The following is a 20,459-nucleotide window of genomic DNA, read 5'->3' as shown; positions in this document are numbered from 1 at the left end:
TAATAGAAACATGTTGTTGTTGAGACTTTAAATTAAACTAGGACATACCATTGAAGATAGAGGTATGCAAAATGAAAGAACCAAGGTTTACAGATGATTAGCCTTGGCTTGTAGCCGACTAATAGTAGTAGAATACCACAGAGATTTTAAGTAAGAGAGGGGTTTTTGAAAGCCAAGTCTCGTGTCTTGTTAATGAAAGACTTAGGTTATTTATAGCTTTGAAAATAGGTAGAAAAAAATGTAACAAGTAAAGGTTTAGCACAATTATGGAAGTAATCACAATTAGTATCCAATTAATACAAGTACTCCGCTTTAATCAAGGAATTACAGCTTAAACGGATACCAACAAGGATAACCAAGGAAAGAAAATCAGTTGAGAAAGACTGGTTTTTACCATATATGGGGTAGTGAAAGTATAGAGCATATGATTGAGTCTAAAGTATAGAATACACTAATTAAGGAAAGGATTCAGCAAGAATGAAGCACCATAGCAAATAAGGAAATGGAATCAATCAACTTAAACAACCAAGTAAAATTTTAGGGTTTTATAATAAAATCTTGCAATCAAACCATAAATTAAGGAAATCAGGACCAATCAAGAAGGAGTCATGATTCTGTACTTCAATATATAAATAGAGAAGAATGAACAGGCGTAGCTGACATGCAAGGTCATCCATATCGACAGAAAGAAGTAGGAGATGAGCAAACCAGATGGACACAATCATACAAAAGTGACACGAGTAGGCTAAGGACTCCGTAGAAAAACCCATTCAAAGCATGGTAACCAACAAAAACTTAACAAAGTCAAGTAGCTATGGCTAACACACATAACCAGAGTGAAGAAAACCAATCTAACACACAGAAACAGGTAAAGAAGATCAGGCCAACACATAGAAACAAGTTAAGAAAATCTTTAAGACTCATAGTAACAAGTTAAGAAAATCTTTAAGAAATTAGGGCTTTTAACAGAGTTGAGTTAAAAAGCTGTAAGAACTTAGAATTGGTTAAGATAAACAAAGAAAAAGGTTTAATCATAAAGAAATCAGTCGAAACAGGTATAGAAAGAACTCCGAAAATCCTAGTTTCTCAAAGGGAGTAAAAATGGTTTAAAGTAGAAGATCTTTCAGAAGAAATCTCGAAAATAAGCAAGTCACAGAAGGAGATAGGTTGAAAGCATAAAAATAATATAGATTTGAGAGATTCAGAAGAGATTTAGGGTTTCAAAAAGAATACCAAGTAAATATTAAAGGAACCTGTTGAAACTTCACCAATCGTGACACAAAAGGTGTGATTTTACCCAAAATCACACCGCAAACCCAAAAGTAATAGGAACAAAAGCCCTAGGTCCAAATCGACATGACATAGGACCCTTGAGGGCCTTAGAGATGATGAGCAGGGTGATGAGAGACCCATTGGAGGCTTGGGTTTGAAAGGGTGGTCGCCGAAGATGAACGAAGAAGGAGGCGGTGAAAAGTGATTAGGGTTAGGTGGAGAGAGAAGAGAGACGAGAGCATCCGAGGGCGGCGACCTTAGAAAAGTGATTAGGGTTAGGGGGTCTCTCAAAATTAAAAAGGAAAGGTTTAACGAGGGTCGTTGATCTAAGAGATCAACAACCAGGATTTAGGATGGCTTGGGTCAGGTAGACGTGTATAGGATCTGGGTCGAGTGGTTTGGGTGTGAAATTGGGCTGGAAAGGGGTCCAATTTTTGCTATAATTGAAATCCAAATTTGGCTATTATTTAAATAGCCAATTTCACCTTTTTAATATATAAAAAATAACAGGCAATTTCTGGTAAATAAATTTAAGGTGCCAAAATGATTTGAAATACATAATTAACAATTTGAAAATACGAGATCCAATTTTATGCATATAAAACATAATTAAATCTTAAAAGGGTTAATATTGCAATTATGTGCAATTTAGCTTTAAAAATACTAAATGTAATTGTAAAAATATATAAAAATTACCTTAGCCATTTTTTGGCATAAATATAGAAATTAAATAGATGAATTATTAAAACAATAATTTTGGTAATAATTATTGGGGATTTATGGATAAAAAGGGAGAAAATAAGTCAATTTAATCCCTTAAAATTATGGAAAAAATAATAAAAACCTTGGTCATGCTTATATATGTTATTTTGAAGGTAGTTATGTATATTTAAAATATATAGGGAAAAATTGGGTATCAACAACTACGCTTGACCTGATTCCCGTTTAAGAGGGGATATGTAGGCAACCCTTTGGGTTTGGTCATATCTTAATAAAATTTTCATTTTTCCAGCACAAGAAACTAGGGCAGAATTTTGAGAAGGACCCTCAAAATTCCAGAGCAAGTCCAGCCAATGCCAGCCAATGCCAGACAGTTAGAAATTGGTTAAGAAACTGGGGAAGAATTTTGAGAAGGATTCTCAAAATTCAGAAGAAGGTTCGACAAGTTTCGTCACACGCAAACAATCGAAGGATCATTTACCAAACTGGGGCAGAATTTTGAGGAGGACCCTCAAAATTCTAAAATAAGAAGAGCTGCAATGTCTCTAAAATGTGTTACAGTCACTAGTTCATCCAAAATTACTTGATATCTCACTATCAAAAATAACTTCATTTTTTTACCAATAAATGCATATTGCCAAAAACTCTATTTCCGTGACAGTCAGGTGCCTCCCAGGGCAACTCAAACAAGGCCTCCAGAACGGAGTGAAGCAAAGCCAACAGATGAAGGCACGAACCAACCTCCCCTTACAAAACTTATAGTTTTCTTTGGATGCAAGCATGCTGAACATAACAGAAGCATTCACAAACATACACATACAAAAGTCCTAATGATCAGGCTACCAGACAGAAATATATCTCCACCTAATAACTATTCTATTCTTATTTGCTCTTGCATGAGGCTAAGCCCTGCCACCATATTTTCATAAGGCTAAGCATTGCCTTCTCTCTGTATGAGACTAAGCCCTGTCTCTAATCTTTGCATGAGGCTAAGCCTGCCTCATTATTTGTATAATGCTAAGCATTGCCTTCTCTCTGCATGAGACTAAGCCCTGTCTCTAATCTTTGCATGAGGCTAAGCCTGCCTCAATATTTGTATAATGCTAAGCATTGCCTTCTCTCTTCATGAGACTAATCCCTGTCTCAAATCTTTGCATGAGGCTAAGTCCTACCTCCATATTTGCATAAGGTTAAACATTGCCTTCTCTCTGTATGAGACTAAACCATGTCTCAAATCTTTACATGAGGCTAAGCCCTGCCTCCATATTTGTATAAGGCTAAGCATTGCCTTCTCTCTGCATGAGACTAACCCCTGTCTCAAATCTTTGCATGAGGCTAAGCCTGCCTCCATATTTGCATAAGGCTAAGATTGCCTTCTCGTTGCATGAGACTAAGCCATGTCTCAAATATTGCATGAGGTTAAGCCCTTCCTCCATATCTGCATAAGACTAAGCTCTGCCTTCCATTTGCATGGGACTAAGCCCTGCCTCCATTTTGCATAAGGCCAAGCACTGCTTTCCATTTGCATGGGACTAAGCCCTGTCCCGAATCTTGCATGAGACTAAGCTCTGTCTCCATCTGCATGAGTGTCACGACCCAAACCGATGGGCCGCGATAGGCACCTGGTACCTTACTCGACCGAGTACCAACGTAATGTATCTTTCTTATTACATCATCATATACACGTGACATACAGGCCTAATAAGGCAACATAATCATTTATAAACTCAAAACATAGGCCGACAAGGCCGTACAATCTTTCACGTATACGACATATGTCTACAAGCCTCTAAGAGTACATAAATGTCATAAAGGTCGGGATAGAGTCCTGCCATACCAAACAATACACGTCTAAATCATACTAACCAAACAAGTAACTCCGAAGCAAATGTAGTGCACCAACATCTTTCGCTGAGCTGATAGCCTACTTGGAGGGCTCTCGACCTGTCTATCATGAGCTGCAGGCATGAAACGCAGCGTCCCCAGGCAAAAGGGACGTCAGTATAAATAATGTACTAAGTATGTAAGGCACATAAATAAGTACATAAGAGACATGGAAGAAATATAGCGTACATGACTCAACCTATAAGTCTGAATAACTTTGTAAATCATAAATTACTTTTAGCGTCATGCATATGAATGTCATGTCGTGCATAGGTACATGTTTCATAACATCATCAGCCTCTAAGAGCATCCCATCATATCATATCGGCCACTGTGGGCAAAATCATCATCGTATACCAGCTGATCAGGTGGTGGTGTGTATATAACGCCATAACCTCTTCCCATATCCCATATACATATACATACATATATACGCGTATATAACGCCGTTTGAATCATATTTAAGCCACTGTAGGCAACATCATCATCATATACCAGCTAATCAGGTGGTGGTGCGTACATAACGCCGTAAACTTTTCCCATATCTGATATACATATATTTACATATGTACGCGTATATAACGCCATCTGGTCATGGGTTAATGCACATGTATAAATGAGTGAAATGCATGAAAAATACACAATAATCTCGATATTCCTTCCGGATAAACATTTCCAACTGCCTATTATTCGGAGACCCATGACCAGAAGATAATAATAATTCTAATGGGGAATCAAGAATATAGACACCTCTACTATTTATATGAATAGAGTAATTTATAGAAACTATGTATTTGCTCGTTTCTTCAGTATAATTTGGACCATGCCAAAAGAAAGAAGGGAGAGCCTTAATATACCTGGAGTAGGAAAAACTGCGTATAATATTCTCGTAGGAGAATTTGATTGCAAAAAGTCTTGTTGCTAATGTCTTGAAGGCTTCAACGGTAACGTTTCTAACGTACTGTTGGTCTTTGTTTACTTTGGTAGAAGAAGAAATTCTTACGTTGTGGACTTGTCTTCAACAGAAATGGTGCCTTTAGGTGTTGGTTCTTCAATAGGTAGTGGAATTAAAATATCAAATAATAATTTTTTTGGTAGAAGAGTTGGTCTTTATTTTTCAAGACATGAAAGTGACGTTTTTAAAGCTTGAAAATGCTAAAACCCCCTTTCTTATATCAATATACTAATGTGTATACAAGTGTAAAAGGTGGGGTGTCTTGACACAAGTTTATTAGGTTGCCACATATCCAAATGATTAATGAGTCATTGTTTGGAAAGTGGCATGACTGCCATGTTTTTTTTGGGGTTTATATTGTTACTTTATCCACTTATTAGTTAACCGGATAATATTTCGTTACCCGATAATTAATCTATTACCCGCATAATTTAAAAATTATCACAAATTATTTAAAATATTACTCGCTTTTCACATACCTTATACGCCTTACTATTATGGCATGTGGTACCTTGTATGGTACTAGTCCATAAATATCGAGTATTTTAGCTTGAGCGGTATTTTATCCCAAAATACCAAATTTCAACGAAATTCATTTTATTCGAATTGCTTCCCCTCTCACATTTATGAATTTATTCATCACTTACAATCCTTATAATCTCCAAATAATCTTTTCCTTGGACTGATGTCAATTACCTTACGACAAATTCAACGTAAAATACTGCGGGGTGCAACATCGTCGTAACTTATTACTGCGAAGCATAACATCACCGTAATGTATTACTGCTAGGTATAACACTGTCGTAATATTTTACTGCAGGACATAACACCATCATAATAAATTACTGCACTGGGTAACACCATCGTAACATATTACTGCGTGATGTAATATTGCGAGGCGTAACATTATTCCCCCTTTGGAACATTCGTCCTCGAATGTTGACTGATGCACTTATCATTTTCATAACTTATATCTTCCGAATACTTTAGAACTTCCCTTGCCATCTAGGTGACTGTTCTGTGAATAAATCCAAAGTCCAGGGCATTCCTCCCTTAGGCCTCCTTCTCACACCACAACTTATAGTCGGAATCCTTCCAATCTCGTAACTGTTGGTACCTTTCATCATGCAGCCTGTACGATTTTGACCTTGTAAGTGTTTCCAATCTCTAGGCTTCATATGTAGAGTTTGATAAGATGTCCCTTTGGGCATCTATGAGTATACTGAAGTTCTTCGCTCGATACTTTGCTGAATTCACGAATATTGCTATATCTTATCGCATAGGTCCATTTAGCCATCCATATGAATTTACTTCCATAACACTTACTTTAATTTATCATTGCTGAGGTTTTCTTCCAAATCCTAGCTTACTCTCGTTGCTTATTCCATATGTATAAATTATGACGGCCTAATCTCATCTCATACTTTCTGACTTTTGTCCATCCATTATTGATCTACAATATACAACTGATAACTTGAAACTTCTTACGCAATACTTTGCCCCTAGGGCTTACGTTCCCTCAAGGAATATTCGAAGTGATTCCATAATCGTGTTTTTTTTATTAACTCATATTGTATTAATCAAAGTATAACTGTACAAAGCCATGTAACTGTTGATTCCCATAATCGTATTTCATAGTGTCTCGATGTTATTAACCTTATGGGGGTGTCCTAATTTCGTGCCGCCAGTGAAATCTTTTCTCCTTCTTTTTTTTTCTTTTTCAAATCATTATTCAAACGAAGGCCCAAACGTCATCCTTTGTCTGTCACAATTATATCCTCATCTTATTACCAGGTCAGCATTTCATTCCTTCTAAATGCTATTAATCTTAGACTCCTTGGAGTTCATTAAGGCTATAGTGAGCTTTGTATAGCATAGAGAATCCATTAGCTCCCTTATTTTCATGGGCCTATTCCTGAGGACTAATCCATTCTCATCACACTCTCACTCGCCTTTTCTCGTTCTTACATCCTGTCATAAAACTTTGTCACTTTACTATACTTTAGCTTGCGACCTATACATATCTATTTATACTACTCGTAATCTTTCTTCAACTTGCTTGAATTTCCTTGTGTTATTTTAGAACATCAAGTGATACATCACATCGTCTCTAACTTTCTTTACTTTCTTAACTAGACCTCTCGATACCCAGAAATCACTGACTAGAAGATATGCCACCGACGATGCCGCTATCATTCCATGATATTGAATCCTTATGCTTCTAGCCTTCTATCCCAAGTATGGAATATCCTCAACCTTCTGCTTTTGAGTATCTCGTACATTGTTCACCTTTACCTTACTTTCCTTAAAGCCTCACATCACATCTTCTATCTCTTTCGTACCCCTAATTTTAACGGAGATCCTGCAATGTTCTCGATCACGATGTTTCTATTTTTCTGGGTCCAATAATCAAACTCCTTTTACTTGGGTGATATAATTTTTTTAGTTTCCTCTTCCTTCTGATCAGCCTTTACGTAGGCTTAAGCTATCTTCCGATCTATGGCTCGTGGTATCAGTTATTACCTTAGCCTTTCACGGGCGTTATGGAATATCCATGGTACAGTCTTCTAATAATTCAATCCTTTGTCTATGCCCTGGGCTAATTTCTTTCTTTTTAACTTATATCGGAGTCTTCTATGGCTGTAGTTATCACCAAATATGCTTCCTAGATATTGCTCCAAATTCTTGAGTGTATCCATAACGCAGTAACTCAGGATCATTGATCGAATCATTTCTTTCGTTCCATCTCAGCTTTTTTTAAACGTGTGCAATTACTTTTCTTGGTCTTTCTGCCCCTTGTTGCGTCCATACTTATCTTATCTTAGTGCCCACACTTGCCAGAGTTTTCACGCAACTCATATGATCTCAAATATTAGTTTTAATTCTTACTTCCCGTTCATTAGCCACAGTAGGTGCCACTTTCCTTTGGAATGTTTACAATATTGTTGCGAGATTGTTGTTACACGACCATTTCCTCTTTAGGTCGTTGTGCTTATGTTGAAGCCTTCTTTCTTATCTCCTCATCTAGTCTTTCATTGTAGTACTTAGGGAGAACCCTTGACTCTCGTAAAGCTGTGAGCTTATTATACCGTATTCCTGATAGAATTTTTGATGTTCGTGCTCACTTGTAATTATCCTTAGTTACTTACCTCCATACTCATCTGCTCGTACGACTGCTTTTGAATTGAAGTTTTTACTGTCTTTCTGGTGGAACTATCTTTTATTTCTGTAACACTCATAGAGTAACTTTAACTATCCCAACTCCTACTTGAATATTTCTCAAGTATTATAATGTCATAATTGTGGAGCTAAATTCACTATATTGGGTTTTACTATCTTTATCTTGCACGACCTGCTATCTTGTACTGTATCCTCTTGACTAGCCATAGTTAGGCTCTTTTTGAATCAACTACTAACTACTCATTGGCCCATCCTCATGTCAATATTCCACGAAATCTTTCTTGGGTTATTGCCTTGGTCTTAACTTACGTCTCGCACTGGCTCCTTAATTATCAATAACATCTCGAGTAGGAACCCTTACTTCTTATGAATCTTCTTTTGTCGTCCATTCTATTATTAGTGGAAGAAAATTTGAAGTTCTTATGATGGCGACTATCACCAGTCACTCAGTACCTAATTCATGTTTAGTTTATCTTGTTTACCAATCCATACTGGTTCTATTACTCTGGGGTCTAACATTTCCTCTTGGTAATCGCGCTATAGTTGCGAGCTTACTTCTCGAAATAAGGACATGACTGTATGGCCTATACTCTATTGTTATCTCAAGGCCTGTCATCTTTTGTCTTTTCCTTCACTTGATTGTAAACTCTGTAATACTGCCATCATTTTTTTGACCTACCGTTGTCATTCGCGTATCACATCTTATTCATAATGCTTCATTAGCTCTCTTCTTATCTCCCACTAATTATCTATGTCTATTGCTTTACTCTAAAAACTCGAACAAAACATTCTTTTGCTTTTGGCTCCCCTTGCTCCATCCCTTGGTTATTCCAGTTTCCTAACATTTTTTCTTTACTGGGGGAGGGAGCCACACTAAAGTAATATTTATTCCTTCAAGGCTTCTAGTGCTCATATCTAGCTTTAATATTTTAGGGTGCACCATCTAGGTGTCTCACAAGGAGGTCTATTAGCGGATTTGCAATATCCTTTGGCAATGTCAACTAATGCAAGCAATCCATTCACCAATTTGGGTTACCCTAACCCTAGATGGATCTTGATATCCCATCCTTCTCTTAACTATACCTATTATCCCCCACAGGGCATAACTGAAATCGGTGTGACCAATTGTACAAACCTCTGTTACTGTTGAATATAACTCAAAAAGCTTATGTTCCTCTACCTGAATTATAAACATTGTTAACCTTCGTTAACTGGGTGTCTTGTACCCCTGTTTGTCTTGCTTCTTTTGCTTATTGAAACTTGTATTTATCTTCTTAATCTCTCATTGTCTTTTACATCATCATATACACGTGACATACATGCCTAATAAGGAAACATAATCATTTATAAACTCAAAACATAGGCCGACAAGGCCGTACAATCTTTCACGTATACATCATATGTCTACAAGCCTCTAAGAGTACATAAATATCATAAAGGTCGGGATAGAGTCCTGCCATACCAAACAATACACGTCTAAATCATACTAACCAAACAAGTAACTCCGAAGCAAATGGAGCGCACCAACATCTTCCGCTGAGCTGATAGCCTACTTGGAGGGCTCTCGACCTATCTATCGGGACCTGTGGGCATGAAATGCAGCATCCCCAGGCAAAAGGGACATCAGTACGAATAATGTACCGAGTATGTATGGCACATAAATAAGTACATAAGAGACATGGAAAAAATATAAAGTACATGACTCAACCTGTAAGTCTGAATAACTTTGTAAATCATAAATTACTTTTAGTGTCATGCATATGCGTATGAATGTCATGTCGTGCGTAGGTACATGTTTCATAACATCATAAGCCTCTGAGGGCATCCCATCATATCATATCGACCACTGTGGGCAAAATCATCATCGTATACCAGCTGATCAGGTGGTGGTGTGTATATAACGCCATAACTTCTTTCCATATCCCATATACATAAACATACATATATACATGTATATAACGCCGTTTGATTCATATTTCAGCCATTGTGGGCAACATCATCATCATATACCAGCTGATCCGTTGGTGGTGCATATATAACGCCGTAACCTTTTCCCATATCCTATATACATATATTTACATATATACGCGTATATAACGCCATCTGGTCATGGGTCAATGCACATGTATAAATGAGTGAAATACATGAAAAATACATAATAATCTCGATATTCCTTCCGGATAAACTTTTCCAACTTCGTATTATTTTGAGACCCATGAACAGAAGATAATAATAATTCTCATGGGGAATCAAGAATGTAGACACCCCTACTATTTCTATGAATAGAGTAATTTATAGAAACTGTGTATTTACTCATTTCTTCAGTATAATTTGGACCATGCCAAAAGAAAGAAGGGAGGGCCTTAACATACCTGGAGTAGGAAAAACTGCGTATAATATTCTCGTAGGAGAATTTGAATGCAAAAAATCTTGTTGCTAACATCTTGTAGGCTTCAACGGTAACGTGTCTATTGTACTGTTGGTCTTTGTTTACCTTAGTAGAAGAAGAAATTCTTACGTTGTAGACTTTTCTTCAACAGAAATGGTGCCTTTAGGGGTTGGTTCTTCAATAGGTAGTGAAATCAAGCCAATTTTGGCGCCGCTTTATGATAATGAAACCAACCAGCAAAAAGCATTAACGCTGCAAAGACCAATGCCCCAATTGTTGTACAATAGAGTTGTAATTCACTAGTTATTCTAGATGCTCGCCAAATCTGGAAAAAATCAGAGGTTATTTGTATTCCTCGGAAAACCCCCACCTACATCACCATTTAATATTTCTTGGCCCACTATTGGACAAACCACCTAGGCACTAGGCCCAATATGAGTTGGATCACTTAGCCACGCTTCATAATTAGAAAAACGAGCAACGTGAAAATACATGCCGCTCATCCAAAGAACGATGATGGAGAGTTGACAGAAATGTGCACTAAATACTTTTCGAGAGATCTCCTCCAAATCAATGGTATGGCTATCGAAATCGTGAGCATCAACATGTAGGTTCCAGATCCAAGTGGTAGTATCAGGCCCTTTAAACTATTGTTCTTGAGAAATGACCCGGTCTGGCCCATTCCTCGAACAAAGTTTTTACGGGATCCCTATCTACCAAAATTTTAACTTATGGTTTCGGCGAACGAATAATCATTAAGTCAATTAAAATATCAAATTATTTTTTTGGTAGAAGAGTTGGTCTTTATTTTTCAAGACAAGATAATGACGTTTTTAAAGCTTGAAAATGCTAAAACCCCCTTTTGTTATATCAATATACTAATATGTATACAAGTGTAAAAGGTGGGGTGTCTTGACATAAGTTAATTAGGTTGCCACATATCCAAATATCTAAGGAGTCATTGTTTGGGAAGTGGCATGGCTGCCACATTTTTTTTGGGGGTTAATTTTGTTACTTTATCTACTTATTAGTTAACCGGGTAATATTTCGTTATCCGGTAATTAATCTATTACCTGCATAATTTAAAAATTATCACTAATTACTTAAAATATTACTCACTTTTCACATACCTTATATGCCTTACTATTATGGTCATATGGTACCTTGTATGGTACTAGTCCATAAATACCGAGTATTTTAGCTTGAGCCGTATTTTATCCCAAAATACCAAATTTCAACGAAATTCAATTTTTTTCGACTTGCTTCCCCTCTCACCTTCATGAATTTATTCATCACTTACAATCCTTATAATCTCCAAATAATCTTTTCTTTAGACTGATGTCAATTACCTTACGACAAACTCAACGTAAAATACTGCAGGGTGCAACATCGTCGTAACTTATTACTGCGAAGCTTAACATCACTGTAATGTGTTACTGCTGGGTATAACACTTTCGTAATATTTTACTGCAGGACATAACACCATCGTAATATATTACTGCAAAGGGTAACATCATCGTAACATATTACTGCGGGATGTTATATTGACGTAATATTGCGGGGCGTAACAATGAGGCTAAGCCATACCTCTATCTACATGAGGCTAAGCCCTGCCTCCATATCTGCATAAGGCTATGCTCTGCCTTCCATTTGTATGGGACTAAGCCCTGTCCCGAATCTTGCCTGGGGTTAAGCTCTGCCTCCTATTTGCATAAGGCCAATCATCGCCTTTATTTGCTGAGACTAAGCACAGTCTCTCTGGCACCATCTATTTGCTCCTCTTTTGGGCTAAGCTCTGTCCTTAACCTCATAAGACTAAGTCTTGTCTTGTTGATTTTAGCATCATATTATTGCATCTTATGGGCTGAAATATCGCCAACTTGTCCAAAGGCGTCATTGTCTAAAGGCATCATCCTCATAGCTGGAAGACAACATGTCATGTCCCAAGGATCCCTCAATACTTGCACATAATTATTCAAAGGCATTATGGTTCATAGGCGCCATCCTCATGGCCCGAGAACATTATTTCATGGCCTGTGAATCCCCTATCTCATAGTTCATGGTCCATGACATCATAGTCTAAGTACGTCATCTGCATTATCCAAAGGCAATCTTTCATGGTCCAAAGGGAATTTGCATCATTTATATGCTTGCATTCATTTGGTTTTAAGCTTTGCAGGTAATCTAGGAGGTAACCGTTCTATAAACGAGAACAACTTTCGCTCTGGTTTCCGCTCATACCATTTATACCTTGCTGTTATTTCAAACGTAACTCATTCCCATCAATTTTTTCTCCTTCACTCCATGATCATTTCGATACCTGCCCTGTGATACATCTATTACAATTAAGATTCACATTCATAACTCCACATAAATCCATCCGATACTATCCTTCCCGAAAGAACCCTTTCCGGTATAACAATTCCATCGGTTTTATTCATCGTAGGGTCCAGAGCTACACATGGCCTAATTCCTGTAAAACCAGGGATATGTAGGCAGCTTAAAGACCAGGGTCAGGCCTCTATTTTTCAAAACATCCCATTTGGTCAACCCTCATCTTATTTTCATATGTGTGCTTAGACTGATTATCTGTTAAATCCCCTTTATCTTATACGTGTGCTTAGATTGCATATATGTTAAATGACTAATTCACAAAAAATGAGTTCGGCCGGGACACACGTTGTGGACCTCGAAGAGTGCCTAACACCTTACCCTCAATGTTATTTCAAGCCCTTACCCAAGTCTCTGGTAATGCAAACCAGTTTCATGAGTTATTTTTTCTAGCTGCCCTAACGCACCATAAATCCGTTAGGTGGCGACTCTTCAAATTCAAATACCTAATTCCCGAAAGGAATGAGTTGTTCCCACTAAATGTCGAAACCCGGACTCCACGAGGGAAAAGGGGGCGCGACAGCATGGCACTCGGGCCATACCTACCGAGAAACAATGCACATTTTATCTTACCTTTCTTATTATCTATAAGCACCGGCGATATCAATATAAATGGTAGACATGAATCGTAAACAATCAACAATGACAGATACTTGCATGAACATATATACTATGGGCCGACAAGGCTGTCATGAAGCTATATATAAGGTACGAGCTGACAAGCTGCCATGAGAGACTATACAACAAATCAGTCGAAAAGGCAATCCAAACTATACATGAATCAACATTTGTCTATGAGCCTTTAAAGGAACAGAAGTGCTGCAACATTTCCAGAACAGGGCCCTGACATACCCATAATGTCTATAACAAAAATGCATACCAAGACCATGGCAAGTCCGAAGAAGTAATCTCGCCAATAACCGCTGAACCGGGTAGCCTACTATGGTGGGGGAGCTGCATCTACCTATCTTTTAGGACCTGCAGCACGACATGCAACGTCCATAAATAAAAAGGATGTCATCACGAATAAAGTACTGAGTATGTAAGGCAGGAAAGCATAAGTAAGAACAGTAATGTAAATAGGGATAGAAAATATAAAACTTGTAACATCTGGGTACCTCTGAGGGCTACTGACATGAAATGTATGTATGTATGTATGTATGTATGTATGTATGTATATATATATATATATATATATATATATATATATATATATATATATATATATATATATATATATATATGTATGTATGTATATATATATATATATATGTATGTATCTATATATATATGTATATATATATACACACACCCCTCTCTTACCATCATCATATCGTACCCGGCCTCGAAGAGGACTCGGTAAAAACGTACTCGACCATCATAAGGCTTGGTAGAATCGTACCTGGCCACATGGAGCTCGGTAAAATCCATCTAAACACTGGTTTCACAATAGGTGTCGTATCCGGCTGACTATAGCGTGACTCGGTAGAGTAAAATAGATACATATATATAATGCATGTTGGACTCATTGGAATCATATTCTCAACCTTTTGGAGTGATGTAAGGTCGGTATCCTCCGTACACGTTATTAGGACTAACTCTTCATCATTAATCTTATAATAATTAGGAAGTACCAATACATTGATAACATAAGAATAAGAGAAGAAACCTCAACATCAATTATTCCATAAGAAGGAAAACAATGTAAGTACTACTAGCTTCTAAGAGTAGAGTATCTTTGAAAGCTCGTTCATTACATCATGTACAATCGGAGTCATGCAAAAGAAGGAAAGGAATAGCCTCACCTACCTTGTATATACTTCCCAACCTCAAGCTATGCAAAAAGTCACGACTCCTTTGTCTACAATAAGAGAAATGACACTATCGTTATCGTTTAAGTGTCGTAACTATTATGTATCGACCGCAACCTATGTTACGATGAAACGGACAGCACCTCCACTATTTATATGACTTCCCAAAAGTCAAAAAATTTACCAAACAGCCCAAACAACATCAATAATAATCATATTAAGCGTCCCAAAATAGTCCACCAACCAACAACATTACTAACAAGCCTTTCAATATATATCTCACAAGTTTTAGCTTCAACGATTTAGCCGCAAATTGGATAATCTTAAGTACATGTAGAGTAAGAGCTTACTTACCTTTAAACAGAAAGAAAAATCCAACTTGACCTTAACTGAATAGAAATATCTCTCCAATGCTGCCACAAGAACATGGATGTGAAACTAGCAATCAATTAGGGTTTTTCGGCACTAGAATCACTTTAGAAGACTTGAAATCACCTAAGGTAGACATTAAAAACTTGAGGGAGTAATTTACACAACATAAACCACTTAAAACAACCTCTCACACAAAACAAAAATCAGCAACAACAAGAAGAACAAGAAACTTACTAGCACCACGGGATTCCCGATACTTGATTTGTGTTGCTTGTCGTTTGTTTGGGTCTTCGATCATGAGAGAACCTTGAGAGACAATTTATAGGGTTCTAAGGTCTGAATATACTAAAAAATATTAACTAAAAATGGGGTTGAGGAATCTTATATATATCCATATGTCTTAAACAACCTATGTGGGCCCCATAGAGCTGTCTGGTGCAGTCTCGCAAAAATGCGAATATCTCTCTACTCCGAGATCGTATCCACAAACAGTTTAATGCGTTTAAAACTAGAGTCATATATATTCAATTGGGTGAGTAGATCACCATGTAATTCTAAGCAAATTGGGAGAAAAGATGAGTAACATTTGATCCAAAGTTTAAATAAAATTATGAACGTAAGTTGCGACAACTTTTGTCGACTTTTGTTTTATAACTCGTTTGAATTCAAGACTTATGATATGGATATTATATGATTTAAATACCTTAAAACTCAACCTCTTGGTAATATTAAGCACCTCTAGCTTTACCCAAAAATACGGGTTACAATATCCTTGATTCGTTTAACTTCTAATGCTTGTTAACCACTCTTATATGCCCTTGTATCATTTAAGACCAATATGATTAACTTATTTTCTTCTCAAAGATAATATATTCTTGAATTTATGTCGACTAACTTACGACGTGAACTAACATACGTAAATATGGTTTGTAACATTATGATGGTGGGAATATCTAATTTTCATGCTACTTTCCAACAATGGTGTTAAGGAGATTCAGCCATGACATGACTTGAAGATTCTGTAAGAAGAAGTAATAAGAGAAATGCAATCTTTGTTATTAGCTAACAAAGAAGAGGAATGAATAGCTATACAGTACTATCAACTAACTATTGTATTTATACAAAAAAAATACCAACTAACTAACTAACTATTGGTAGTTATAACTAATTATTCCTAACTAATAAATAGTTGGGACCCACTATACTCAACACTCCCCCTCAAGTTGCGGGATGAAATACATCTTGCATTCCCAGCTTGCCTAGTAGATATTCATGTTGTGGCTTGCATAGACTCTTAGTCAATAGATTTGCTAGCTGCTCAGTTGTTCTGATGTGTTGAGTTTTAATCTGACCTTGAACAAGCTTTTCTCTCAAAAAATGACAATCAATGTCAATGCGTTTGGTTTATTCATAAAATATAGGGTGAGCGGAAATTTGTATAGCAACCTTGCTATCACAATGCAGCTGTATGAGCTATACCAGTTCAGTTCCCAGCTCCTCAAAGAGTCATATTATCCACACCACTTCTGCTATAGTAGAGTGCATACTTCGAAATTCAGCTTCAAAAGAGTTCCTGCACGCAGTTCTCTATTTTTTTTACTTTCATGATATCAGTGTTTTATCAAATTTCACTATATAGCCTATCACTGATCTCCTTGACTCTACACAAGCCCCCAATCAGAATTACAGTATGCAGACAGAGATTTGCTTGCTTTTGCAGGCATAAGCAATTTAAGTCTAGGAGCAGTTTTTATGTATCTCACCACTCTTTGGGCAGCTTCCATGTGAGAAATCTTAGGTGCATGCATATACTGTCTGAGCCCTTGAACTACAAAGGCAATGTTAGACCTTGTCATGGTTAAGTACAGCAACCTTCCAACTAGTCTCTGATAACCTCCCTTGTCTTCAAGTTCTTTTTCAACTGTAGATCTAACATTTGGTATTTGCTTGTCAAACTCAATGGATGTGAACTTGTGATTGAACTCTAGAGGTGTTGTTGCTGGCTTTGCACCTGCTAGGCCTAGTTTAGAAACTAGTTCTAAAGAATACTTCCTTTGGCACATAACAATTCCTTCCTGAGATCTAAAGAACTCAATCCCTAGAAAGTATTTAAGGTCACCAAGATCTTTCATCTTGAACCTCTCCTGCAAATCCTTTCTGACTTGTTTGATCAGTCTTAGACTACTTCTAGTTACTAGAAGATCATCTACATAGGCAAGAATGACTACTAACTCTGAATTCATCTTCTGAGTAAACAAAGAATAGTCTTAGTGACTTAGAACAAATCTCATATCAATGAGAGCTTCAGTTAGTTCCAGGTTCCACTCCCTAGGTGCATGTTTTAATCCATAGAGTGACTTATGCAATCTGAACATATGCTGACACTCCTCCTGGCTTGAAAAGCCACCAAGAACATACATGTACACTTTTTCGAGAAGATCTCCTTGAAGAAAAGCATTGTGAACATCCATTTGGAACACATACCATACTGAACTAGTAGTTAATGCATACTACAACCCTCACAGTAACCATTTTAGCTACAGGAGAGAAAGTTTCCATGCAGTCCAATCCTCATTATTGACTGTAACCCTTGGCCACCAGCATGGCCTTATATCTCTCCACTTCACTAGATGAATTGTATTTGACTTTAAACATCCACTTGCAACCTATAGGAACCTTGGCAGGAGGAAGAGGAACAATAGACCAGGTGTTGTTATCTTCAAGAGCTGTGATTTCAGCTTGCATAGCCTCACCTACTTGGGATCCCTACTGGCTTTGTAGAAGAATTTGGGTTCCACAATAGCTTAGAATGCAGCAAGAAAATCTCTATAAGCAGAGGACAACTTATCATAGGCTTCATAGTTTGACCTAGGATATGCAGACTTATCTGGTGGAACCACATAATCTGCTAGCCACACAGGTGGTTTGGTGGTCTTAGAGGACTTGCTGAGTGCTATGGAAGGAGCAGATGGTTCACAAGCTGAGATATGATAGGGAATTTGTGAGAATAGAATAGACTGACCATGATCTTGAGGGACTGAGATAGAAGAAGAGGAAGTCTCAACTTCATCAGTAGAGTTCTAGCTAGATGAGGCTGCAAGAAACTCAGCATTCGCAAAAGAAGAATCATTAGAGGAAGCAGCTGGTTGTGTAAGTTGTTCTACAAACTCCAAGACAGGAAATAAGGGAGAAGCACCAGAAGATATATGCTTGAAATGGAACACTTATTCTTTGAACATAGTGTCTCTGCTAACAAAGAACCTTTTTTAACACAAATCATAGAGTAAATATCCCCTTTGAGATGAGGAATAGCCCATGTGAACAGCTAGAATTGCTCTGGGGCAAAACTTATCCCCTTTCTTCATGGTAGTGGCATAACAAAGACTGCCAAACACTCTCAGATGCTGTAATGAAGGATTCCTTTGAAACAACTTCTCAAAGGGAGATTTGCTTTGTAGTAGTATAGTAAGCAAACTGTTTAGAAGATAGACTGTTGTAGACACATTCTCCCCATAATTTGAGGGGTAAGAAAGTTTGAAACCTGAGTGCTCTAGCCATGTCTAGGATAGACCTGTGCTTTCTCTAAAGCTTGAAACCTGAGTGCTCTATCCATGTCTATGATAGAGCTATGATTTCTCTCAACGACCCCATTCTGTTGAGGGGTATATGTATAAGAACTTTGATGTACTATACCTTGAGTCTTCAACAAGGTCTGCATCAGGTCATTAAAAAAACTTTATGCCATTGTCTGTTCTTATGTATTTGAGTTTGTGATCAAACTGTGTTGAGGCCATTGCTACAAAGTTTTAATCACCTCAATAGTATATGATTTAGAATGCAATAAAAATAGCTAGGTATATCTAGAGTAATCATCTACCAAGGTAAAAAAATATCTCTTGCTACCATGCATAGGCACCCTATAGGGTCCTCAAACATTACAATGCACAATGTCAAAGATATATTTAGAGCAAGAAGAGCTAGTTGGAAAAGGTAGTCTTGATTGTTTGGCTATAGTACACATAACACAATGATGTTCCTTCAGCTGCATATTATGCAAAGCATCTACAGATCTTAAGACCTTTAAGGGAGTATGACCTAATATTTGATTCCATAAAGAAGATACAACACAAGTCTTATTGTTTGCTAGATTACTACATTTATTGGTATCACCTGGAATGGTATGTATAATTGAATAGGAATGAGTGCCTTGGTGATTGAGTATTACTGTCTTCTGCCTTGAGAATGTACAGACCCAACTCTTTCTTACCAATCCCCAACACCTTCCCACTTGAGAGTTCCTAAAAGATATAGAAAGCATGGTAAAATGTTGGTAGATATTGCAGCTCTTTTGTGAGTTTGGACACTAAGAGGAGATTATATTTAAACTCTAGAATATGGAGAATGTTCTGAACTTTTTTATCCTTGAATAAAGAATAAATACCAGTATGAGTAATAGACACATGTTCTCCAGTTTGTAAATGAACTTTACTCCTAACATTTTCTGGTATTTCATCATACTTCTCTAGCAGGTGCAAACTAAGAACTATATGGTTTATTGCTCCTCTGTCTATAATCCAGTTACTATGCATCAAGCTTGTCATAAATGCATGTATACTAACTGTTGTCCCTGTATTGACAGCATTAGCAACAGGTTCAGCCTCCTTATTCTTGTTTAGCAAATGCAAAATCTGCTGGTACTGTTCCTGAGTAAAGAAGTGAGCTGGAGAAGTTGGAATACCAGAACTTGTCACACTGTTAGCCTGAGCATTTTATGCCCCTCCTTTTCTCTTATTTTTGAAGTCAAAAGGATAGCGTTTGAAGCTTAAAACAGTTCTCTCTAGTGTGACCCTTATATTTACAGTAATCACACCAAATTGCACCTTGACCAAATGAGTTTCTAGGCCTATAGCCTCCATTGGAATTGCTATTAGTTTGTCCTCCACCATTGTATCCGCCTGTATAACCTCCATTAGAGTTATTATAAGTCTGTCCTCAACCATTGTAACCTACAATATACACCTTATTACTTATCATAGCAGCTTCATTACCCTCAACATATACACCTTGTCCATTAATTCTCTGACTCTCCACATTAACTATCATAACATAAGCTTGCCTCAGATTAGGCAAGGGTCGAGTCATGAGGACTTGATTCTTTGCATTCTCATAGGATTCATTTAGCCCTATGAGGAACTGATACAATTTCTGTATCTGATAGTATTTTACATATTTCCTTGATTCAGCACAACCACAAGAAGGTGGTGGAGTTAAAGTTTCATACTCGTCCCACAAATCTTTTAGTTTAGTAATACATAGACACAGAGGATATGCCTTGAGTTAATGTGGCAATTTCTTTGTGCAAATAGCAAATACTAGATGTATTATCTTTATCAAATCTTTCCTTAAGATCATCCCACACTGTATATCCATCGGAAATAGATTACTGAACTAATTAAACTGGGTGAAAGTGTATTCATTATCCAAG

The sequence above is a fragment of the Nicotiana tabacum genome, chromosome 7, assembly GCF_000715075.1.
Source record: "Nicotiana tabacum cultivar K326 chromosome 7, ASM71507v2, whole genome shotgun sequence".
Lineage (NCBI taxonomy): Eukaryota > Viridiplantae > Streptophyta > Magnoliopsida > Solanales > Solanaceae > Nicotiana > Nicotiana tabacum.
Note: the sequence above shows the minus strand (reverse complement) of the source record.